At 39.3% G+C, this 26,451-nt stretch overlaps 1 long non-coding RNA gene across 2 annotated transcripts in view; it reads right to left on the bottom strand.

The window, feature by feature from the left end:
• Nucleotides 1-26,245, bottom strand: part of LOC127185949 (uncharacterized) — an 80,491-nt gene extending 54,246 nt beyond the window's left edge. Inside the window, exons 1-2 of one of the 2 annotated variants that reach the window (XR_007830226.1) lie at nt 26,125-26,245; nt 16,821-16,937 (exon numbers count right to left, since the gene is read on the bottom strand). This is a non-coding gene — a long non-coding RNA (uncharacterized LOC127185949). Of the gene's footprint in view, nt 1-16,820; nt 17,007-26,124 lie in introns of those variants that run through there. The other variant, XR_007830225.1, reaches the window with a different exon arrangement.
• Nucleotides 26,246-26,451: the final 206 nt, after the last annotated feature.

Here is a 26,451-nt window from a genome sequence, read left to right as displayed (position 1 = left end):
ACTGGCTTCTCTCGCTTTTTAAGCCATGCTGGCTAATACCCAATCCTTACTGAAATCCAGTTATTTGGTACCAAGTCAGCATTGTGGACAGTGAGGGACCAACACTGCCACTTCAATTACTGCTTATATTTATGGCCTCAAATGAGCCAACTGGTCAACTAGGTGTTGACCAGACAACCCTATGTTTTACTGGCTGAACTATGAAACTTCTCTCTGTTCACAGCTCAAACATCTATCACTCTCAGCCTGGCAGCTTCCTTTTCTTAGCCAGATACATCAACCAAAAATAATTTTTTAAAACTTCAGAAACTCAATAGTTTCTGCCTCACAAATATGTCTGGCAGAGGTATTGGGCTGGAAGGCCAAAGATGATGCTCCAATGTTACAGAGAGTGTTGGGTGACTGTTCAGGCAGTAAACTGTGTCTGTCTTTTTTTTTTTTTTTTTTTTCATTTTGGAAGCTGCTAACCTGCACTTCTGGTTCACTCAGGTATTTAAGTTTTATTCCTTCTCAAGTCTCTGATGGGGTTGAAGACCAGAGAGTTTAGTCTTACCATTAAACTTAGTTGGTTAGGGGTTAAGATGTTTTTAAACAAGATAGATGTTTTAAGTTAATAGAGATGAGATATGATAGATATCTATTTTCTTCAGAAATAGGAAAGATATTTACTTCAAGGTAGTCAAATACAAATAGCCAAATCACTATGAATGTAACATTTATATAATTCCTGACTGTCTTGTTGTTCTTTCACTGTATGTAGTTTATTTTATTCATGTGTAAAAATATAAATGTGTATGTTTAAAAATAAACATAACAAATGAAAAAAAAAACTTCAGAAACTCAATGGATGAAAAAGTACTGGATAAGTCAAGAAGAAAATATATTCAGAATAAGTTAGAAGGAAACATAGGAATTAAACAAAAGAGCAGGAAAAAAGGAGAAAAAAAAGGAAAGGAGCTTACCTCCAAAGGCAGCCATACTACTCTAGGATTCCTTGTATTCATGTTCTTCTGTGGTTTCCAACTAGAATCCATACAAACTACCTCTAACCAAATGTCTCTGCTAACTTTAAAGAACTTGGGTGATTCAGCTAAACCAGCTAGCCAGGAAGCCCCAGTAAGCCTCCTCAGTTGCTGGTATTATATTTTCCTGGTGCCATGTTAATCTTTTTATGTGGGTGCTGGGGACCAGAACGCACCTATAGCACACCACATGGAGTATGCCTCTTAGAAGAGTACAGTGACTTAAGACTAAGTAGCAAGAGTACAGATGGAGTCTTAATCTTAACTGTACACTATAAAGACACAGGCAATTTTTAGTGCACTATGAAGCACACATTCTATGTCTTATCTTGGTGATAACATTATCAGAATTGCAAAAAGCAGCACTGGTATCTGTATTTTAGTAGGCTACAAAATCTCTAGGTGATGCTAATGTACAGTTATTTGATACTAGCACATTAGGCGTGGATGGTGTTGGGGGGAAGGAGCATGCATGTGGTTCCAGTGGTGATCCCAATCCCTTGCTTACATGGTATGAAGATCAGAGTTCAATCATTAGCAACACACACACACACACACACATACATACACATACAAACAAAAACATAATGCTGTATAATCAAAAGTGATTATGCAGCCTCTCCCCAAGTCTATTAAAAAGAGAAAGAAAACTCAAGTGAAAGACAACCCAAGATTCAGTTTGATGTTGGTTTGTTTGTTTTAAAGACTATCATGATCTAGAGCTAGTTGAGGGCTGAGGTTGTAACTTAGTGCCACTTGTCTTGCATATTTGAGGCCCTGGATTCAAATCTCTAGTACTCAAAAATGTTATTTAATATAAGTGAAAAAAAAGAATACAATTAATGCTATATTTCATCTAAAGAATATACTACGGAAATGACATGTTATAGGAGAAACAGAATGCCATTGCTTCCTCTGAGATTTACAACTTCTTTAGTGATTTTATCCAAACTTCCTAAGGCAAAAATTACTCAAGACATAACATTTTAAATTACCCTTAAGGAACAGCAGTATCAGGGGCTGAGGCTCAAAACTTACTTGGTAGAGTACTGATCTAGAGTATATTAAAGCCTGGATCTTATCCCAGTGCCATGTAAGACAGCCATGGAGGTGCATGTCTATAATCCTATCACTCTGGAAGTTTAAAGGCATCCTTGGCTACCTAGTGAGTTTGAGGCTAGCCTAGGCTACAAGACACTCTCTCAGAATGAAAGAAGGAAAGAAAGAAAGAAAGGAATCAAACACGTAATTTTTGTTTTCCTTATTCTCCATTCCCCCTTTTTTTTTTGAAAAAAAAAAAAACAAACATTTCTTCTCAATCTCATTTCTTCTTGCTTTATTTTCCATTTTTTTCCTATAGAATAAGTTGTTACTATAGTAATATTTTCCTACCCTGGTATCATTTCCCACTCATTTGTTCTAGGGGTTTTTGCACATAGCAACTACACAAATCTGTTCCAAGCTGCTCAAAGCAGCAGGATCCTTGGCAACATCTAGAGAATGAACATATTTTAAAGCTATGCGAACAGTTAGCTGAATAGCACAGTTCTGAATGTCTCTAAGTACTATTAATGCTTCCTGTATCCCATATCTGTCAATTCACAAAGAGTAATACATCTCTTCATCCTCATCCAAACAGACTACAGAAAGCTTCAGCATTTAGCTTGTTAAATGGGCTTGTTATCCCTGGATTTTGAAGCTAACATTATTAATTCCCTGCTTATATACCTAAAGTGCCTCTGTTTTTGTCTCCTGACAACAGTTACAAATAAACAGTATATTCCTTACTTGGATCTTAAGAGTATCTTTAAAAAAAAACTCACTATTACTGTAACAGCTACTCCAATCAATGGACTTTTGGTAGATGAGTATGCTTTATTGGCATATTCTACATAGAAATAACGTAAGTGGAAAATCAAGAAAATATATGTGACTCTTTATATAAAGGTTTTCTTGTCTATAAATTCTGCTTATAACCCAATTCTATTTTTGTAGTTTTGGGTTTTGTTTGTTTTGTTTTTTGAAACAGGGTTTCTCTTTTAGTCTTGGCTATCCTAGACTCTCTTTGTAGACCAGGCTGGTCTTGAACTCATATATCCACCTCTCTCTGCCTCCCAAGTGCTGGGATTAAAAGCGTGCACCACCGTGCCCAGCAAGATAACCTAATTCTTAAGTAATGGATTAATGCCTATCCAGAGAAAACTATCAGTTTGATGAGAGATTCAAATATAGAAAGTGCTAATAAAGAAACAATAGTAGTTCCTGCTCATGAACTCCTGGAATGACCCGAGAAATGAGTTACAATGTCTTAATATGTGTGAGCACATTAGACACACAGATACATTCATATATCCTAAAACATATACAGACATACAACCTGAATAGTGAATGACCCAAACTGTAACTTAAGACTGTCTCCCAAACTTTTATGACTTATTTCTTCATGTTTTAATGGTCACTAGGGTCTATTGACAGTGAAGCGTAAAAAGGAAGGCTGCCAACCAGTATGAGAACAGCCGTTTCCCAAGTTGCATCCATCAACAGGTTCCCAGTATAAGGACCCATGAGCTCTTAACTTATATGACAGGGTTTCTTCTGGGCAGGGTCAGTATTCAGCATGGATTTCAGTATGGAACCTGTGCTGTTTTTCTGTGAAGTGCTCACAACCCACCACAAGGAGGCACTCCAAGGAAGAGTGTGAGGTTTGGAGAGTTCTCTAGGAAATACTCATTAGGCTGGGTTACAGGGAAGTATCATGTATCTATGAGATATAGAAAAATATGCCCTGGGAATGGGGCACAATTCATGAATAGAGTACACCCCTAGCATACACGAGGCCCCCAGGTTCAATTCCTAGTGACTTGGATTTAAAAAGGAAAACAATACACATCTGCCTGATAAAATTACACATTTGTCCGATAAAATCAGTATCTGGTAAGAGCATCATCACCTTCAGAACTTTAAAAAGGATTGGCTGGTTGGAAGAATCGAAACTGATGCACAAAGCAGTGAAAGTCACTTAACCAATGGCAAAGGACTTAACTTGGCAAAATGTTAGATGGACTCCTTTTGAAAGAAAGAGAGAGAGAGAGAGAGAGAGAGAGAGAGAGAGAGAGAGAGAGAGAGAGAGAGAGAGAGAGAGAGAGAGAGAGAGAAGAAAGAAAGAAAGAAAGAAAGAAAGAAAGAAAGAAAGAAAGAAAGAAAAGACCCAAGATGTAGAGAGTTCTTTCTAAACTATACCAGTACACCTACAAAAAGCTTCCTGTCATTGTTATTGGTACCTTGGGAGCTCTGTGTTTATAACACAAAACTACCTGTGGGCTGCTGCTTCCAAACACATACTGATTTGGCCTTAAACCCAAGCAAACACTTTAGGTTGTTGTTGGTTACATATCTGAAAAATTTCAAGGAATTTTCAAATTTTACTTTATTCAGTGTTCATACTGTCCTCTGTGAGCTCAGGTCCCCTGGCACAGATCAATACAGAGAAAACAAGAACAAGATTACTATCAGATGGCCAGGCATGGTGGCACACACCTTTAATCCCAGCATTCGGGAGGCAGAGGCAGGTGGATTGCCATGAGTTTGAGGCCAGCCTGGTCTAGAAAGTGAGTCCAGGACAGTCAAGGCTACACAGAGAAACCCTGTCTCGAAAAAAAAAAAAAAAAAAAAAAGATTACGATTAGATCTGTTTCAAAGGCCCAGAGTATTCTGAGTTAATCTACTTCGACTGATAACTCTATTCTTATAAAAGTGAAGATCCAGTAAACTAAACACTACCACAGACTACCAGTATGAATTCTACATTAAACCTTCTAAGTAACACTTTCTTATAACTTTCTTTAAAAATGCTTCTAAATTCTTACTGTTCTAACTGCCTGATTCTAAATATTGGCGATATCACGTTTTTACAGTAGTAACTAGATCATTTACTACAGTCATATTTAATGAGGCAGGTGATGACATATCCCACATGTGAGTGCCTAAGCAGGAGAGTGACTCTAAGATCTGCTTAGGCTACACAGCAAATCCCAAGCCAGTCAAGGCAAAACAGCAAGAGACAAGTTTATAAAAGGCAAAGATGCAATATACTCAAACCAAAATGTTGGAGTTCATCCAAGGCCAAGGTTCAAATTCCTACACCAAAAAAATTAAAATGTTTCCTACAACCATGCTACTCAAACTTAATATGCATATGATGCTCTTCTGGTTGTTATTTAGATGCAGAAAATTGAATTCTGAGATGGGGGGCCATACACAAAAATAATCTAACAACAACAACAAATATAACCTAACAAGTTCCTGGGAAAATCAGATTCCTAGACCACCTTTTAAATAACAAAGACTCTAATAATTATCTGAGATTGTTTCAATGCTGTGCTCCTCCAAACTTTGATCCAAATGAAAATAGAATTCAGAGTGGACAGTTTTAAAATGACGAAACCATTGATAAGACTGTCATCACGTATACTATCAGTTGTCTCTTTTTGTCTTTAGCCATGTTGAGATGAAGAGGGAGAGCACCAACTAAGGAGAAAGACAGCATGCTTTGCCAGGCATGGTGGCTCACGCTTTTAAGCCCAGCTAACCTCAGCACTTGCCCTTAACCACAGCACTCAGGAGGCAGAGGCGGGTGGATCTCTTGTCTACAAAGCAAGTCTAGGATAGGGAGTGCTACACAAAGAAATCCTGTCTTGGGGTGGGGTGGGGAGGGAGGGAGGGAGGGGGAGAGTGAGAGAGAGAGAGAGAGAGAGAGAGAGAGAGAGAGAGAGAGAGAGAGAGAGAGAGAGAGAGAGAGAGAGAGAGAATTTTACAAGATGATCAATCAGTACCTTGATTTTAGACTTCTGTCATTTTTTATTATTTATAAATTCCCAGTATTCTTGTGTGTGTGTGTGTGTGTGTGTATGTATGTAAGTCTGTGAGTGTGCATGTGGAATGAAGACAAAATGCCAGGTATCCTTCTCAATTGTTTTCACTGTATTTTTTGAGATGGGGTCTCTCACTGAACCTGGAGTACTCCAAACCAGCTTGGCTGTCTGGCCAATGAGTTCCAGGGAGCTACCTGTCTCTGCTATCCCAACATTCAGGATTTTGTTAGCAGTTCTTGGAACTTAGGGCCAGAGATTTCAGATAAGTTCCCAAATAGTTATTACGCACTTTGTAGAAGAGTTTATGCTGAGAGTATAGTTCAATGGTTGAGGGCTTGACTAGCAGTGTGTGTGAGACACTAGGTCATTTCCAAAAACACAGCAAAATAAAATATGATAAAAGGGTTTAATGAGTATAATCCACAAATTCATCCTATCTTTTCTTTCACTATTACAAAATCCACAGCACTAAAAATCTAAGAAAGCCTAGTTTCATCCAAACAGCAGTACCAAAATAGCACACTCAATTCCATGGCAAAATCACATCTCTGGAGGGAACCAGCATTTGGTGGCAGTCTGTCTATCACAGTGTGTGAGGCAAAGAGCACATTTCCCACACAGTGTTTCCTCCATCTCAGAGGGAGCAAGTGCCTGTGGACAGAGAGCCCTGTTTCAAGGTCAGAATCTGGATTCAAAACCAACTAGCCCAAACCAGGTGTGATGTGAGCATCTATACTCCAGGTTACTGAACAGACAGCTGAGGCAGAAGCATTGCCCCAAGCCCAGAAACTTGGGGTGACACATTGAGACCTTGCCTCAAAACACAAACACAGTTTATTTGTATTGGTTAGTGTGTGTGTGTGTGTGTGTGTGTGTGTGTGTGTGTGTGTGTGTGTGTGTGTGCGTGCCTATTCATAAGTGGGTATACTTGCACACTCAAATGAATGTGTTTTCTTCAGTCCCTTTCCATCTTGTATTTTCAGATACGGTCTCTCTCAACATGGGAACTTGATTAAGGTACACTGGTTGACTAGCATGCCGCCAGGGATTAATCGTCTTAAATCTGCCTCCCTGACATTGGGATACCAGACGTGTCTGCACACTCAGCTTGTTATGAGGGTACCAGAGACAGAAATCAGTCCTCAGGGTTACACAGCAATCATTTTACTGATGAGACACCTCCTAGGCACCTCCTAAGCACTTTGTTTTATTTATTATTATTTGTGCCTGTGTATGTGAGGTCATGATGTGTGTAGAGGCAGGAGGATAACCTTGGGGAGTCAGTTCCTTCCTTTTTCCTTTACAAGGGTTCAGGGGGTCAAATGTAAGTCTCCAGGCTTACTGCTAAGTCATTTTGCTGGCTCCCTACTCTTACTAGCTTTTGAGACAAGTTTTGCTATTGTAGCTCAGATTAGCCACAAGCTCACCATCCTCCTGCTTAATCATCCCAAGGGTTGATAGCATGCCACTACACTCTCAGGCATCACTCAATTATATTGTTATTTTCTGTCTCTGATTATCTTATCCCCGCCAGGTAGCAGATGAAATTATTCATTTCATTACTGAGTTTCCTGACTTGAATTGACTCTTCCTGACACCCTCTTTTCTTTGCCAAATGGCAAATCCCAGAAAGAAGCTGTTTGTTCAGCGTTATTTTAACAAGATAAAACTGAAATAACCTATGGGCTACTTATGAAAATAATTACAGAGACATGTAGCAACATGAGAAAATACACAATGTAAGATTTAAAAAGCAGGCCACTGTGCTTATAGCTATGGGCAACTGCAACACACATATGCACATACAAGTAAAAGAAACAAGGTTTTTCTTCTCTCTTATAAGCGTATTAGAGTCATACTGTTTCAACTATATACACGTTTGTCTTCAACTTTTGAAATGCAGTCATTGTGGGTCACTTTGTAAAATACAGCTTTAGACCATACAAACTGTGAGCATGCCTTGACAAAAGTGCAAATACCACACCTCAGAACCTTCCTCTTTATTGTGCAATAAAGCTTCAGGGTCATTGGTTACTAGCAGCATGACCTTGTGGAAGCCAACTACTCTGTATTGTTTCTTCATCCATAAAAGGATTTACTATCTACTTCTTGACCCATTTAGCACATTAAACAGGGCAATATAGTGAGAGCACCTGACTCATATAAGCTTTCTTTCATTATAGCTAATATCAGAGAAAGCAGGTGTAATCATATCACTTCGAGGAAGGACATCAATAAGGCATTCATTAACTAGAGATAATAGTCAAGGCAATTTAAGATTCTCAGCAGTTCTTAGACAGGAGAGCTGTGAAAGCACAGACCATCTTTAAAGACCCCCATGATTACACTGGTCCCACCTAGTGTATATAGGATAATGTCTTTTAAAAGAAGAGGACAATCTTCTTTGGAGAAAAGTGTTGTTATCAGAATAGGAGGAGTGCTGTGAAGTAGAAAGGAAGAGAAGGACAGAGGACCTTACTATTTCAACACCAAAGAATTGAGGGGGGAGCAAGAAGGTCTTGATCAAAATTGTGTAAGTGCTGTATATCTCTATAAGTCCTAACACTCTTGGGATGCTGAGGCAAGAGGACCATGAGTCCTAAAGAGATGCTCTATTAAACAACACAAAACTATTAAGTAACTACACAAATCAGGGTTTCCACTAAGAACAGAAGCTACTGGAGCCTTAGTGGTGGCCTTGCATTGAACAGCCCTTTGCTACCTGGTATCAGGAAGCCTTGCAACATGTTAAAAGAAGTCAGTTAGACTTCGTAAGTTTCATCTTTGAAGAGAAAAAAAACGGGAAGTATGATTTCACTCTCCGGTCTGGCCCTCTAATTCAGTGGTTTCCAGGAGACAGCTCACAATTTGAATCATGTCAGTTGGATTACCAAAACAAAATAACAAAAAACTTGAGGTGTGAATGAAAGTCAAGGTGTATATAATTGAAATACCCATGGGCCATTTTCACATCTTGCTTTTGACAGTGACAGCCACAACAAACAGATGGCTGCTGCTGACAAGGACTGCATCATTATTCCTAATGATAATTGATGTTTTTACAGCTTTCTGCTTCTAAAGAGACTTCACACATGAGAAGGTTCCACTTGATCCCCACAGCAGCACTGAAACAAAAGACGGTTATAACTAGTCCATCCCTCATCCAGTTGAAGAAACTAAGGCTTTTAGAAATGGAGAATAGGGCCTGGTGAGTTGGGTCCTCAGTTAAGAGCACTTGGTGCTCTTCCAGGGCATGGGTTTGATTCCCAGCACCCACATGGCAGCTCACAGATGTCTGTAATTCCAATTCCAGAAACTCCAACCCCCTCTTCTGGCCTCTGTAGGCACCAGACATACATGTAGTGCATAGACATACATGCAGGTAAAACACCCAAACACAGAAAATAAAATTAAAAAGTGGAAGATTTGCCCAAGATCCCACAGCAGATGAATATAAGAAGGCCAGGACTTAAATCCAAGTATGGAAAATTCATTACTATTTCTTTTTTTCCTTTTTAATATATTTTTACATATACATTATTCCACATATATACAATAAACTACCTATAGGAAGAATAACCATGACACAATCAGAAATTATATAAATGTTACATTCTTAGTGTTTAAGCTATTTGTATTTGACAACTTTGAAGAAAACATCTTTCCTATCTTGGTGCGACTAAACTTTATTCAGGCTCATGTTGTTTCTTAAGACCCTGACCTAAGTTGTCCTGTTTCCCATGAGTGTCACACAAAATTTAAATGAATTAAAGAAATTTGTGTACTAATACTCTGTGATTTGATACTCACCATATATTTTATTGAAATCCAAGAACAGCCTTAATTTCCAAGTGATAATTTTCATGTTCACTGAAATCTGAAGGACTAAGACAAGATTAGGAATCAAGCAATCACTTGACCTACAAGGAAGTTTGTATCAAAGAAATGGAGCCAAAAATTCCTCCCAGTCTTCCATTTAACAGAAAGCATTACTCACATGTGTGGCAATGCTACTGTAAGCAAACCACTGGCTGCCAGTCTAAAAGTACAGTGCATACATCCATGTATGATACCATACTTAACTAGATTACCTTGCTTTATGTAAAGTAACATAATGTTTTTAAAAAGAATGAAAGTAACCTAATGACATATCTCTTAGAACTTACTTATAGAGCAATAAATGTATGAATGTATATAGTCTTGAAACAGCAGGAGCTCCTTTCAGGGAAAAAAGGCTTATGGGAAACAGCCAAAAGCCAGAACACAGAACCCGCACCAATCCTAAACATTTCTTAGCCTGGCCAACTCTTACCTAGTCTCAAATAAAATAACTGAGATGCTCCTTAACATCCAGATGTGGTACTATGTGTTCCAGAAGCTAAGAAAGACAGCTCTCCAGTTTGAGGCCAGCTAGGACTGCACAGCAAGACCCTGTCTCCGGACAGAAAAGAATAATTGTTCCTCAACAATGAAGTGGTTCAGATTTAAGTAATCTGAGGGGACTGTGCTTGGCTTTACATGTATGCAAACCAGGTATATTGCCTGTTAGTAGTATTCAAATTGCCAAGAGCAAATTCCCCTCCCAAATGGGAGCACTTGTAATGACAATCATGACTCGCTTTCCTACAAGGAGAAGTAAATGTGTGCAATAAGGAATTCATCAGCTGGCTTTTCTAAACAAATTAAAACTGAGAAACTGAAAAACATGTAAAGAAAATATTTTGAAGTGAGCCATACCATCTAGCTATTCCCATTTTCCTCCTTTGGAAATACTGTAATGAGTCAAGCAGGTGCTTACCACCAAAATTACTTGATATTACGGAGCTGGAAATGGCTTAATGTTTAAACATAAGATTCAGGGATGGATAAGAACATACAAATGATGTCTATTAGGAAACTGCACATCCCATCTGAAAAATTATGCAGGAAAATCCTGAGGTTGACATAAGACTATTGAGGGACTCAAAGGCACAACTATCAGAAAAAGGAAGCCCTCCGGGGACTACCGGATGATTCCATCTCCTTCCTTCGGAGCATATGGGAACTCCAGGCTCCCACTGCTGTCTGCCAAAAAAAGGGAAGACATACAGCAAGGAAAAGAATGAGTGAAACTTTATAGTACACAGAGGCTAAAGTGAAGGGTTAGGGAGACAGTTTACTGTTAGCAAAAGTACTGTTTTGCAAGCATGAGGACCTGAATTCAACCCTTAGAACCCAGTTTTAAAAACAACAGGTATTATAGTATGTGGAAATGGGAAGATCCCTGGGACTCGCTAGCTAGCCAACTTAGCTTACCTAGCAAGTTGTAGGCCAGTAAGAGACCCTGTCTCCCACAGCCAAACAGAGGGCGTAACCAGGAGAACCCTGCAGAACAGGTGAAAGAAGGATGGCAGGAGCCAGAGGGAGGAGAATATGATGAGAACATGGCCCATTAATAAACTAATCATGGCTCATAGGGGCTCATAGACTGAAGTGGCAAGTGACACCCTATAGGGGTTTAAGCTAGGTCCTCTGCATATACCTTATGGCTTGAGATCTTGGTGTTCTTGTAGGAGTGGAGAAAAGGGAAATGTTTTTGACTATTTTGCCTGTATTTGGGTCCTATTTCCTCCTACTGGGTTGCCAAGTCCAACCGTGATATGAGGATTTGTGTCCAGTCCTACTGTACATTGTTAGGTCATGCTCGCTGAATTTCCCTGGGGGGCTTGATTTTCTTTTTGAAGAGAAACAGAAGAGGTGTTGATCTGGGGGAAGAGAGGGGAAGTAGGGGAAGGGACTGGGAGGAGTGAAGGGAGAGGAAACTGCAGAGAGAGAGAGAGACAGACAGACAGACAAGAGACACAGAGAGAGAGAGACAGACAGGGACAGAGACAGACAGAGAGAAAAAGAGAGAGAGAGAGAAGTGACCTGTCTCAAAAAAAGAAAAGTGGAGAATCCTTTGCCCTAAAAGTGTGATCTATATTAGGTTAAGGGTTTCTGGAAGGCAATGTGAAGTCTCTTAACAGCTGCACAATATTTCCAAGGAAAGGTTTTACTAAGAGTGTTCGCCCAAGCCCATGACCGATTGAAAGAATCAAATACTTAAGTGGGCAGGAAGCTACAAAAATGTAGCAATGAATCTCCCCCAGTGTATTAATGGCATCAAAAGTCCAACGCTGCAAGGTTCACTGCATTCACCTAACAGAGGAAATGGAGGACATGCTAGATAACATAATTTGAAGCTAATAATGTTAGTGTTAGTATAAGATGCACCAGAAATAGAACAAAAGATAACTAATATCTGTGGTGCTGACACAGAGATTAAACTTTGAGACAAGCTTTTTTTGTTTTACATGAGTCCTAGTGATCAAACTCCAGTCCTTATGTTAGCACAACAAGCACTTTACTGACTGAGGTTATCTATTCCACAACCATGTTTTGAATCCCAGTAACAGTTTTCTGCTGACACGTTAAAAACAGCATTAAAACTGGCATTTTTTAGAATTAGAAGAGCCCTTGGAGATGAGCATATAACTCTGTGTCAGAAATGGTAATACCAAAGCCTAAAGCGATAAAAATGATGTGCTAAGCCACCAGAGCCACATAGAAACCTGACTGGGAACCAAAGAAAGCAGCAGACAAATCCATGATCATATCTCTCCCAGGATCCAAGTTCTCAATGAAGCATTTCAACAAATGTGGATGTTCTTCCACTGATGTGTTCGCCCTAGTCACATAAGTATCTTCCTTTGTCACTAAGAGAATGCATGTGACCACACACGCACAGCGTGACACTTTTCCTGGAGGAAAGGAGAGCAGAAAGCCCCAGATCTTTAATTCCTATGACCTTCCTTTCTCGTGTGTGTGTGTGTGTGTGTGTGATTTGTTTAGCTACGAAATGCATATAAACATAGAAGACTACATGTGGTTTTCACAGGCCAAGAAACCTGCGGCAAGACGCAGACAAAGGTGGGGTCTGGGACTATCATATGAGCTCCAATAGTCAAATTATTTCTGCCATCATGGAAGGAAAAGACAACCAATGACCTAGTTTTTGCATGGATCCGGTCATTAGGACACAAGCTGTTTCCTTCATGCACATAGCAATTGACCTTACACAGCTGTTGCCAGAAGAGATAGCATCTTCTCTTTCTATCCTACCCAAGCCTGAAGCTTTGGCTTTGGCTGAAACCACCAATCCCTTCCTCTAGAGCAAATTCATTAAGACTCCATTGTCTTTCCTCCACTATTGTTTTCCAGGCCAAATATCTGCTCGTTTTTGGTTTTGCCATTATTGCCAAAATACAATATAAGAACTTTCTGCACACACACACAGCTGGGCTGCTGGGTAGACAAGCCAGCTCAATAGCCACAGATGACAGCCTTAGGCCTAAACCTCTGCCCAGAAACCCACCACACTGACAAAGGCACAGCACTATGGAAGGAGTACAATTCACTGTAGGCATCATTAATCAGGAACAGGAGCACCGAACATGTGAATCATCCTTAATGTTGTCTAATGTAATGTTGTAATTATAGAAGAGCAATTACCATACAGTCCATCTTAAATATGTATTTTTGAATCTCTATGTAAAAACCAACACTATGTCCGTTAACTTTCCTCAGTATTAACAAAGGTGCCTTCTGAAACTACCACCTTCATTCAGTAAACTCATTAATTGTCTCTTATATTTACCTTTAAGGAAGGCTGTGGTACATAAGAGACAACTAATTATAAAACTAAATTTTTTCAAAAATATATTTTATAAATTTATTCATATTACATCTCAATTGTTATCTCATCCCTTGTATCCTCACATTCCTCCCTCCCACCCGCTTTCCCCTTACTCCCCTGCCCTATGACTGTGACTCTGGGGGACCTCCTTCCCCTGTATATGCTCATAGGGTATCAAGTCTCTTCTTGGTAGCCAGCTATCCTTCCTCTGAGTGCCACCAGGCCTCCCCATCCAGGGGACGTGGTCAAATATGGGGCACCAGAGTTCAGGTGAAAGTCAGATCCCACTCTCCACTCAACTATGGAGAATGTCCTGTCCATTGGCTAGATCTGGGTAGGGGTTTGAAGTTTTTCTGCACGTATTGTCCTTGGCTGGTGCCATAGTTTGAGCAGGACCCCTGGGCCCAGATCTGCCCATCATAATGTTCTTCTTATAGGTTTCTAGGACCCTCTGGATCCTTCTATTTCCCCATTCTCCCATGCTTCTCTCACCTAGAGTTCGAATAGGATGCCCTCCCCTCTATCTGATAGAACTCAGTCCTGAGCCTCTATGTGTATATTAACAAACAGCTCTCCATCTGTCTTCTCATAGCTACTGCTAGAATGATAAGGTTACTATTGTGCTATAGCTATCTTCAAGACATTACATGCCGACTGTCATTAAGCAGGAAGAGACTATTGTAGTAACCTACAAAATGGCTTGGCCTCAAACACATGAGAATAAAACCAATAGACTACAATGACATCCATGGCTAAGGTAATGATAATGGAATAACCTGGCCATCAACTAAGACTCCATTAAACCACCCAAGCTGTGTCTGATCTTAGAGATGTATAGGACTATATATGGGATAGAAGATTAACTGAGGGTGCGACTACATACATTTTTTTCCTGTGAGTGGTTACCTATGATGTAGCTATTTTTTTCTAAGTCATGCAAAACATTGGTGCCCTTTCCATGGTGAACAAACATTTCTTTACATTACCCACCACAGAAAAATAAGCCAACAATTACAAAGAATGACCTAGACATGAAACTGTACACAGACACAATCATGTGTGTACTGTACATATAATATATGTGTACCAATAGACCACACAAGTGAGTATCAACAGGTACATATACACTATGTACTCATGTCAGTAAATAACTTAAGAGTTCTTATTAAGCAACATGTTAAGTGTTCTTTCAGAAAAAGAAAGGATGGGTACCTACAAATACTATCTTAGTTAGTATCCTATTTTCCTGTCTGTTAAAGGACTTTGATTTTACTTGTTATTAGTTATCAACTAAAATAGTGATCTTTTAACTGAATTATTGTGGTCCTCTAGAAATACTGAATCATGCTCATGTGAGTTTATAATCTTAAAAAAAGCTAATGAGAGGTCCAATCAAAACTGATCTGTAAATGGGCACAGGGCGATTTAAGTAGTAAATTTTTGTTCTCTGAAAAAATAAAATTAAAAGCATATTTTATGTTTAAAAAAAGAAAAAAACTGTTTAGGGTTGGGGGTGCAGTTCATCTAATAGACTGCTTGCCTAACTAGCATGGACAAAGCCCTGGCTCAGATATCCAGAATCACAGAAAATAAGGATAGTGATACCTGTCTAGACTCTCAGTACTCAGGAGATGGACACGAGAGGAGCAGTTGAAAGTCATCCTCAGTTATATAGCAAGTCAGAAGCCAGCCGAGATCTGAGCTCCTGCCTGAAAAGCAAAATAAATGTTGAGAACTGATGTTGTTAATATAAGTTACTTTTTTTTTTTTTTTTTTTTTTTTTTTTTTTTTTTTTTTTTTTTTTTTTTTTTTTTTTTTGCTTTTTGGGACAAAGTCTCACCTTAACATAAACTGGATGTATCACTCTCCTGCCTCCATCTCCACAGTGCTGGGATTAATCATGTATACTCAGGTGCCATGACTAAAATTTTACATGTATTCATAAGCAACACCATTTGGATTTGGGTAGAATACACAGGCTACGGATTGTTTCGGCTCCCACTATGGCAGTGGAGAGTGGTGAGGTCAACATCTGATGGAGGATCTAATTGCCCTCCCTTTTTGTGGCTCTCATTGCTATATGCCTTGTGATGACTTCCATGGGTGTGGATGAGGTAAATTTTCATATGGATTTTGTTTTCATTTTTCTGAAATAGGTCCTCTCTATACAGCTGAGGCTGACCACAAGCCTATTATTCTTGCATGTTTTCCACCCAATTGCTTGGATTATTTTCATGTACCAACATGCCCAGCCTTTTATCTGTAAAACAGGTTGAATCCAGGGTCCTGTACCATTGAGCTACATCCCAGTCCAGCATCTTCTTTCTTTTAACTATGTCCAATAATTTTTCACCAGCCAAGGACAATACAGGAGGTAAACTTTAAACCCCTTCCCAGATCTAGCCAATGGTCAGAACATTCTCCACAGTTGAGTAGAGAGTGTGATATGACTTTCTCATGTACTCTGGTGCCTCACATTTGACCATGTCCCCTGGAGGGGGAGACCTGGTGGCACTCAGAGGAAGGACAGCAGGTAGCCAAGAAGAGACTTGATACCCTATGAGAATATATAGGGGGAGGTAATCTCCCTCAGGAACAGTCATAGGGGAGGGGAATAATGAGAAAATGGGGGGGGGGAATGGGAGGATACAAGGGATGGGATAAACATTGAGATGTAACAAGAATAAATTAATAAAAATTTAAAAAAAGATTTATTTATTTATTTAAGTATACAGTATTTTGCTTGCATGTACACTTGCATGCCAGAAGAGAGCACCAGATCTTACTATAGTTAGTTATGAGCCACCATGTAGTTGCTGGGAATTAAACTCTGAGTACTGAAGCCAAGTCCTAGAAGAAACTATCTAGGGCCAGTTTACTCTCTGCAAAACTAGAGTAACTTCATGTATACTTTATCATATAAGGCTCCTATTGTAGCTCTATACAGACTTATCCTAGACCTCGAATGGATTCTTGGATGAGTATCAGGCAAATCAGAAACATTTAAATTCACATTTTCAATTTCCAACAGTTTCTAGTGGCTGGAAAACACACAACAGTTTAAGACTAATAAACTAATAAAATCAGCAGATATTTTCATACAAGTAAAGTTTTTCTGACATTTTCCCAGGGAACGACCTTTACATCAAAGTCAACAAAACAAATCCAGGGTCAGTATTAGAGGACAACCCACCAGAGCAAAGTTCTTTTTACCTGAGACTGCACAGTAGCTTCCAGAATGTAGAGGCAAGAAAAAAGTTGATGTTCCTTTCTGCATCACTAAGGAACTCCTTCCTCACACCATAGCATCAATGGCACTTCCACTTCAGCCTAGGATATCAAGGCCAAATGAGACTGGAGTTGTTTTTGTGGAAGATTCACATCAAAAGATGAGAATTTGAAAGGAGTGCCCACCATGAGGCCATGTTGGGCTCACTTTAGGCAAAATTAGGCCCATGAATCAGGTCAAACTGCCCACCATGCAGTGAAATACAACATCTGGCACCAGCCTGATCTAACCTTTTAATCTTATTCCTGAGATTGATTACAATAAGTAGCTTCCATCACTATTCCCTCTTTAATCAGATTGATTGCAACAGGACCACAATTCCCTTCATCAGGAGATGCGATCTATTTTCTCACCTTTTTTATCAGTACTATCTTTGGCTAACAGACTTCATTCAGACAGCAGTAATCTCTTTCAAGTCTAGACCTCATGTACAGGAAGCCTTGTATGCCTTGGTACTATCATAAAACCCTGCCCACCACACAAAGTGTGAAGACAGCCTGAGATGCCTGGTTACAGACTGGAGAGCATGTGGCACAAGTAGTTGATGCCAGAAGAGCCATCATCCAAACCATCCTAGTCACAAGTGAACATCAGAAGATAAGCCTAGCTCCAAAGAAACCCTCAGCCTCTGCAGCCTACTCAACTTGCCTACTCCTAAAATCAAGATCTTACTAAGGGGTTGTGGTTTCAAAATCACATCCTAAACTTGGTAGTCTGGTGGTTTGTTAAGCAGTAAAATCTAACTCAGATCATAAAGGATGGATTCTTCATCAAGTCGTATTATAAACATGAACTAAGTCCTCAATATTTCAAGGACTGATAAGGTGGTTACTGGAGATACAAAGACTAACATACAACAGTGCTTGCAATTCCAGTCATTTCCTCCAACCACACAAAGAGGTAGCAGTAACATGATCTACTTTGGAGGACTAAATGGTCCCAAAAAATCATATTAAAATAGATATAGTATTATACACCTATAATTATAGCACTTGGTAGAGGCAGGAAGATGATGGCTACTTAGCTAGAGCTACATAACTAGTTTCAGGTGAGACCTTCTTTGACTTTTAAAAAGAGGCTACATTTGAGCTGGTTTTAAAAAGCCAAATACCATTTTGAAAAGGAAATTTGTACTGGGAAGTAGCTCAGGGGTAGAGCACTTGCCTAGCATACACAACATGGGTTACTTCCCCAGCATATGGAAAGGAAGACAAAGTAGAATAAAGAGTGAGAGCAAAAACAGAGATACAAAACAGAGATACAGGAAAGAACTCAAGGAATGTTCTAGAAATGGCAAATTGTTTAGGACAGATGGAGTGTAGGGAGGAGATGGCAGATGATGGAGCAGGAAAACAGATGGAAGGCAAATACTTAAGGGACTCATATTGTACATCTTGCTGTGGAATTTGAATCCCTCTTATAAAATCGCATGCTACAAACTGTCCTAAAAGAATGGATGGAAGCATTAGATCTGTTTCAAGAAAGCTGATGATAAGTGGAAGACAGATTAGAGGCCTGAGTCCAATTTAAGGAAACCAGTTGGAAAGCCATTACTATATTTTCAAGTGGCAGTGAACAAGGGGTGGGCAGGGCGAAGATGTCTCTGAAAGATGCTTCAGAGACAAGAGCAAAGTTCAAGATTATATGGGCTGTGAGGGTGAGAAAACTTGTGTGGGAAGTCTCTACTTTGGAACCTTAGAAGCATGGCAAGTAGATTAATTAAGGAAGAGCAGAAGGAGTAGACTAGAAAGGAATGCCCATGTTTCATACCAAGGCACTTATGTGTGACACATCCTCAGGGAGATAGAAAAGAGGCCATTAATGAGTGGTCCAGACCCTGAGTAGGAAAACAGATAGTAGAAAATACTTAGGGTTTCTGTTATGTTGCTTGGTTGAATTTTATTGTTTTGTTTTAAAGATGGGGTCTCAGCTGGGCATTGGTGACTCATGCCTTTAATTACAGCACTTGGGAGGCAGAAGCTGGTGGGTCTCTGTGGGTTTGAGGCCAGCCTGGTCTATAGACTGAGATGCAATAGAGCCAGAACTGTTACACATAGAAACCTTGTTTCAAAAAAACAAAATTTAAATGTGTGTAGGTGTGTGTGTGTGTGTGTGTGTGTGTGAGAGAGAGAGAGAGAGAGAGAGAGAGAGAGAGAGAGAGAGACAGACAGACAGACAGACAGACAGACAGACAGACAGACACAGAGAAACAGAGAGAGAGACTGAGACTTCTTACACAGCCTAGGCTGGCCTCAAACTTCTCTTCTGCCTGCCTCAGCCTCTTTAGCATTGGGCTTTGGGGGAACGTACTGGGAAAGGACAGCTCAAAACATGAGAGTGAAGATGTGAATGTAGAACGTTCAAGGAAAATATGATAAAGATACAGAAAACAAAAAGCTAATAGATGACAAAATCCTTGGGTGGGGGTGGGGCAATTAAAATCTCAGGGGCTAAAGGAAAATAGCTCTAAACATCAGTGGTAGTGAGTGGGGACAGAGAGAAGCCTTGAATCATCCATTTGGCCCATTCTCTTCTGTAGCTATCAGTCTTACCGGTGGATTCCACTCTAACCAGAACCTGAAGAAATCAGTAACAGTAATGGGGACTACATGAGTAACAGTGGCTATATCCAGGGAAAAACACTGATCATTTTCAATTACTTTACTTTGGTTTTTGAGATAGAGCTTCACGCATTAGACCAGGCTGGTCTGGAGCTTGGGCTAATCCTCCTGTTTCCACCTCATGAGCACTGGGATTATAAATAAACTCAATTAACCAAAAAGAAAAAAGGGAGGGGTTTAAACATTAAAAAACACTTTTATCCCACCTACTACAGATATGGATATTAGCTTTGATTCTTGGAGCACATATTGGAAATGTGCTTATATAACTTCATCAGCTCCGATCCATAACCAGAATGCTCCAAAATCTGAAAAAGTTCATGCTTCAGCTCACATTGTGACCCAGCCAAAATTGCAACCAAGAAGTATGAATAATTTATATAAATATAAATGAGAGTCATGCTTAAACTCAGGTCCCATTAGGTAGAGGCAGATATTTTAAAACTCAAAATATCCAAAGTATACTCAGGCGTTTCAGATAAAGGTCAACTTAACTCTGTTGCTGGCTGAAGAAGACATCTACCAAATAAATTATTTTCATATACCTTAGCAATTAAAAAAGAAAAACAGCCCTGAGGGTTTCAGGCCAGTAGCCAGACCCTGGTGACAGCAGTAGAAAAAAACCAAACAAAACAACAAAAACAGGTGCTTAGGGGTACAGCTTCTATGAACCAGGAACTAGTAATGGGGGCAGAATGTGCTGGAACAAGCTTGTCACATGAGAGGATTGTCACCTGATCATCAAAGAACTCCACTCTATGTGTAGGAACCTCAAAACTAAACAGAGACTTCTTCCTAATGGTCTGCCAGCTGACCCCGGCAGCTGGCATCCAGCTCCTCCTACCACAAGTAGCCATAGCTAATGAGATGCTTTACAAACAATACACAGCCACCACAGAAGTCTTTGCTTGTAAATCTAGCATTAAGTAAGCTAGGGCAAAAGGATCAGCTCAAGTTAGAACTCAACTCAGGACTATACCATCAGTGCCCATTACAAAAAAAATAAATAAAAATAAGAGTAAAAACTCTGAAATCCACAGAGATTTCCTACATAGAGAAAAAAACAATAGTCATAATAGAAAAAAATGAAAAAGGTAATGGGCTTTATTAATCATATCAAAAGACATGTTAAAAACCAAAAGGCAAAGCATGGGTTAAAAGAAAGAGTGCTTGTTCTTTGGTTTTTGGGTTGGTTTTTTGTTTGTTTGTTTGTTTGTTTTTTTTGTTTTTTTTTTCTTTTTTTTTTTCTGAAGCAGGTGTCTTTGAACTAACAATCTTCCAACCTCTAGCTCCTGAGTGATAGGACTGTAGATGAATGCCACTAAACCCATAATTATTGATACATATCTGTATCAGTACCTACCTGATAAAGGGCTTACATGCAGAATATGATCTCTCTTACAAAGGAAAGCTCTAAAGTAAGTAAAAAGGTGGGCATGGTGCTTCATGCCTTTAATCCCAGCACTTGAGAGCCTGGGGCAATAGAATCACCAGTTGGATAGTTAGAGGCCAGCCTGAGCTATATACCAAATACAGGGCCAGCCTTAGCTACTGTCTTAAAAAAACAAAACAGGAGCAAAATATTTGAAGAGGCACTCACAAAAGATATATACATGTCAATGGCATCTATAGCATTCAGCATCACTACTCCACTAGAATGGCTTGTAAACCACAAGGGTCCCCTCACATTAATTACAATGGGCACTACTGGGGAGTAGACATAAATTAATAAGCTTTGGTAAGGCTGTCAAGAAATCAAAACATTCACACTACTCTTAGTTGTATAAAATGGCCTAAACACTATACAAACTGTATGACTGTTCCATAAAACAGTAAAAATGCCATTTTTCCAGATACTCTACTTTGTGTCTATATACACTGCAACAACTGAGACTCTTTTTTTTTTTTTTTTTTTTTTTTTTGAGACAGAGTTTCTCTGTGTAGCCCTAGCTGTCCTGGACTCACTTTGTAGAACAGGCTGGCCTTGAACTCAGAGATCCACCTGCCTCTGCCACCCTAATGCTGACATTAAAAGTGTGCGCCACCACACACAGCCTGAAAATAGAGTTTTAAAAAGCTATCTGTGCCCTTATGTGTACAGCAGCATTATTCACAACAGCCAAAAGGTGAAACCATTCAAGAGTCTATAGGAGGAGAGGAGGGAGGGGGCAACAATTGGGATGTAAAGTGAATAAATAAATAAAATTAATTAATTAAAAAAAGGTCTATGGACAAGTGAATGGATGCCATGATATTACATACACACAATATATATATATATAAAGCAAGAGTTACAATATGGGCAGACCTCGAGGAAGTACTCTAACTGAAATAAACTATTATAAAAAGGAGGAGGGGGAGGAGGAGAAAGAGGAGGAAAAAGAAAAAAAAAGAAAACAGTCTAGAGCACTGCATGATTCTACTCATGAATAACTGTATACCAACATTTAAAAATTTCTAAAGATACTCTGAAGTTTATGGTCTTTTAAATTCAAATTTATATTAATGTTGCAATATCTTCTCATTGGATTTTTTCTTTGATGGTTACATAGTTTCCTTCCACATCTCTTTGGATTAGTATTGGTTTGAAATATATTTTATCAGATATTAAAATAGCTATACTAGCTTGGAAAAAAAAGATTCCACTCATGAAGTACCTACAGCATAAAATTCATAGACAGAAACTAGACTATTACTTGCCATGACAACATGGGGGACTAAGGCATTATAGTTTATTAAAGCTTTGGTTTTTTAAGAAGTCTTGTGATGAATAGTAGAAATAGTTATGTGTAACAATGTTGATGTGATTAATGTCACTAACTATATACTGGAAAATAGCTTAAATAATAAATTGCATGGATGTATTTTTTATCACAATTCAAAAATACTATTGTGTGCCCTCATTAAAAAAAATAGGTAAAAATCAAATAAAAATGATGTGTGACTATAGTCTTTGGCTTGAGGAGCCAAGGATCACTTTAGCTCAGTTATTATAGACTAGCCTCAGCAACAAAGAATACAGTAAGAGCGTGCATCAAAAAAGTGTCACTTAAGTCTCTTCTTGGCAACCTGCTGTCCTTCCTCTGAGTGCCACCAGGTCTCCCCCTCCAGGGGACATGGTCAAATGTGAGGCACCAGAGTACGTGAGAAAGTCATATCACACTCTCCACTCAACTGTGGAGAATATTCTGACCATTGGCTAGATCTGGGAAGGGGTTTAAAGTTTACCTCCTGTATTGTCCTTGGCTGGTGCCTTAGTTTGAGCGGGACCCCTGGGCCCAAATCTGCCTATCATATTGTTCTACTTGTAGATTTCTAGGACCCTCTGGATCCTTTTATTTTGCTGTTCTCCCATGCGTCTCTCATTTAGAGTCCCAATAGGATGCCCTCCCCTCTGTCCCAGTTTCCTGGTAAGTGAAGGCTTTCGTGGAAAGGACAGCAGGTTGCCAAGAAGAGACTTGATACCCTATGAGAATATATAGGGGGAGGTAATCCCCCTCAGGAACAGTCATAGGGGAGGGGAATAATGGGAAAATGGGAGGGAGGGAGGAATGGGAGGATACAAGGGATGGGATAACCATTGAGATGTAACAAGAATAAATTAATAAAAAAAAGATGTAAAGGGAATATATAAATTAAAAATAAATTTTAAGAAAAGCTGAAGAAAACAAAAAAGTAACTTCCTAAAATATTCATACCACTTGTAAGTTTGTGTATAAAAAATAAATTTTAATTTAAATGAAAAAAAAAAGTGTCACTTAAAATGTACCAGAGGAACCAGAATTCTGACACACCACTGGTATAATATACATTATAGTACAACCACTTTGGAAAACTGTTGGCAGCTTCTACTAAAACTCAATGCCATGAGTACCACACTCTTTCCTAAGTGTATTTCTGGAGAACCGAGTGGAAATGTGCACCAAAGGACACAAGCAAGAATGTTCAAAGATGCTTTATTCATTTTAGCCAAATCCTGGACACCATCCAAAGATGTGACAGGAAACAAGTAAATTATCACTCAATATATTCAAGGGAATTACTGATCCCACAACCTGTGAAAGAAAATATATACCAGAGACTTTCCATTGTGTGAAATTATTTCTAAGAATCTTAAAACCAGATCAAAGCAGTGGGTTAAGTTTTGTTGTTTTAATGGCAATTTAATTTATCTTCATGATGAAGTTCAGATGAATAGTAAACAAACGAGGCAAGAATACATCTGAAGTGCTGGAAATGCACTAGGCTTAATCTGTCATGGCCTGAATACTCACAGAAAGGTAAAGTATATGCAAAGCACCTCAGGTCTTTCATTTGGGAATCTCTAATCCAAAAGTTAACAAATTGCAATCTTGCTCTTTTAGTTTTATTTTTTTTATTTTCTGACTTAGAAGTTTGAACCCTCTTCTACCCAGACCTCCCAGTTTCCTGGTACACCTGACGAATCTGAAGTCGCCCTCAGAGCAAGTTCCTCTGTCGGTGTTCCCTTTCCTAAAACCGCTCACTCCTTATCGATTTGGGTTTTTATAATAACCTGTTTTTACTTAATTTAGTCTATACTTGGAATCTACATCTCCTATTTGCTTTCTACTGGTCAAATGCCCACCTTTACATTGTTTATCTTTTGGGATTTTGGTTGGGTTTGGGGCTTTCTCTGGGTAGCCCTAGCTGTCCTGGAACTTGCTCTGTAGACCAGGGTGACGTTGAACTCAGAGATCTGCCTGCCTCTGCCTCTCAAGTGCTAGAACTAAAGATGTGAGCCACTACATCCTGCCCTGCTGGTTGGTTGTTTTGTGACAAGGTTTCAGTACATACCACAGATTCCACCTGCTACTGCTTCCCAAGACCTAGGAGTAAAAGCATGCACCACCATGATAGTTATGACCTTTCACATTTTCAAGAACACCATGGAATTTTAGTTTAGATTTTTGTTAGTTCATGCCCTGCCTCCCCCGGCTATAAAGACAGACCATCAAAAATCCCAATGTTGGACTGGCAATCGTCAGTGTTAGAACACTTACCTGGTATGGATTCAAGGTCCTGGGTTTCATTTCCAGAAGATCCTCCAGCCCACCCCCAAAAAACTGTGTGTGTGTATCATAAGGTGTTTTCAAGCTTGAGGGGGGGGTCATACCTGTGCTAAGTCAGGTCTTGCCACCTACCTTCAAAAAGCCAACTTAAAAGAGTCAAATGAAGAATGGAAAGCAGAAAAGGGGAATTTTATTCAATGTGGCCACAGTAGGAAGAGGGGCACAGAGATCTAGTATCCCAGAGCCAGTCAGGATGTTGATGTGAGATCAAAGTTTCAATACCTGGCCAAGAATTTGCATATCTGAACAGTCCTAGTCAAGGTATGGTCCCACCTACCAATGACTCATCATTATCTAGACTGTGAGGTGTTCTGACAAGTTGTTATAACTGTATGACATCTCTTTCACAGAAATAAGCTCTCCCTCTCACTGATGGCTTTTTTTTCTCCCAGCATGAGATTCCTGGGGGAAGTTCCCATTTCTTTGAGGTCCATTGTTTTAATTTTCTCATAATCAGATTGAGACACACATGTCTCTTTAGAATATCTTCAATTCTGCCAGGAAGGTTTCAGTGTTAGCATTAAATAAATGTGTGGCACCTCTGCCATACCTATCCTTTCCTCCTACCATTACTTACTCTAAGAAGAGAAACACTCATTCTTTTATAAAAGGATATTTTACTGCCTAGCTCTAAACATTCAATTAGCACAGGTAACATCAGCTTTTCTTTCAGGACAGAAAAAAAAAGCGTAGTGTCTTTCCCCAGCTCCTGCCATTAGTGATAATGTGAATATTAAATACCTTAATATGCAAAATCTTACATTGTAATAATAATCAGAGTCAAATCCTTTTGCTGTCATAATTTTATAAGCTTGCCTCTACATTGCACATAACATGTCCTTACTTTAGTCAAACAGGCAAATTGTTGGGCTGGAAAAGCAGTCAGGTAATAATTGCAAAGCAATGAGAAAATATTAAACACAGAAAGGCTGGCATAAAAGAAACCCCCTGGCCCAGGATAACTGGTAGAGTGCTTGCCTCGCAAGCACAATGCCCCAGCATAAACCAGTAGTGGTTGTACATGCCTATCATGTCAGCACTTGGGAGGCAGAGGCAGCTGGATCGGAAGCACAAGGAAGCTTCCTGAAGCAGTTGTATTCTGGCCAATGTGATATGGAACAGCAGCAGTTTTTATATGTGCTCAACAAGACAAGTCAGAAATGCAACTTTAAAAAAAAAAAAGTGGAGTAGCTGGCAGATTGAGAATTTCAGGAAAAAAAAATTTTTTAAAGGCTCAGACCCCTCCTAAAATTATACCATGTGGACAGAGTAGAAAAACAATACTTCTCTTTTAGAACAGTAAACTGGAGTAATATGGCATGCTGCGTATTTTCATTTAAAGGCACTATCTGAAATAGATTTTATTAGTCTTGCTTTCTCCTCTGAGAGGACCTCAAATATGCTTCACTTCCTAAGGCTATAGAAATGCCAAAATATATAACAGAAGAGCAAATGGTTAGCACTACTGGAATGAAATCATTATAAAGCCAGATAGATGGATTAATTGTACTACATACCTGTGGTTTTTCGGATTCCTGTGTTTGCTTACTCACGTACATTCAACTCCTTTATTTTTCAGAAACCACTTCTGGAAGCTTTTGGCTTCAACACTGCCACCTGTAGACATAAAAGAGAAATAAATCATGTATTATTCATCAGCAATGCATCTTTCCTAGGCATCTAACAGAGGAAACAAGAGGAAAAGTGACAAGAATGTTTGTTCCAAAAGACCAAAGTGTTCTTTCTCCCAAAGGAACATACCTAAGGCATCTCCTTCCACAGTGAGTTGATAAAGTAGTTGCTCAGAAACTAAAATATACCTAAGTCCCAGGTCATCAACCAAA

The sequence above is a fragment of the Acomys russatus genome, chromosome X, assembly GCF_903995435.1.
Source record: "Acomys russatus chromosome X, mAcoRus1.1, whole genome shotgun sequence".
NCBI classification, from domain to species: domain Eukaryota; kingdom Metazoa; phylum Chordata; class Mammalia; order Rodentia; family Muridae; genus Acomys; species Acomys russatus.
The sequence above is the reverse complement of the archived record's forward strand: the minus strand, read 5'-3'. Positions and strand labels throughout refer to the sequence as shown.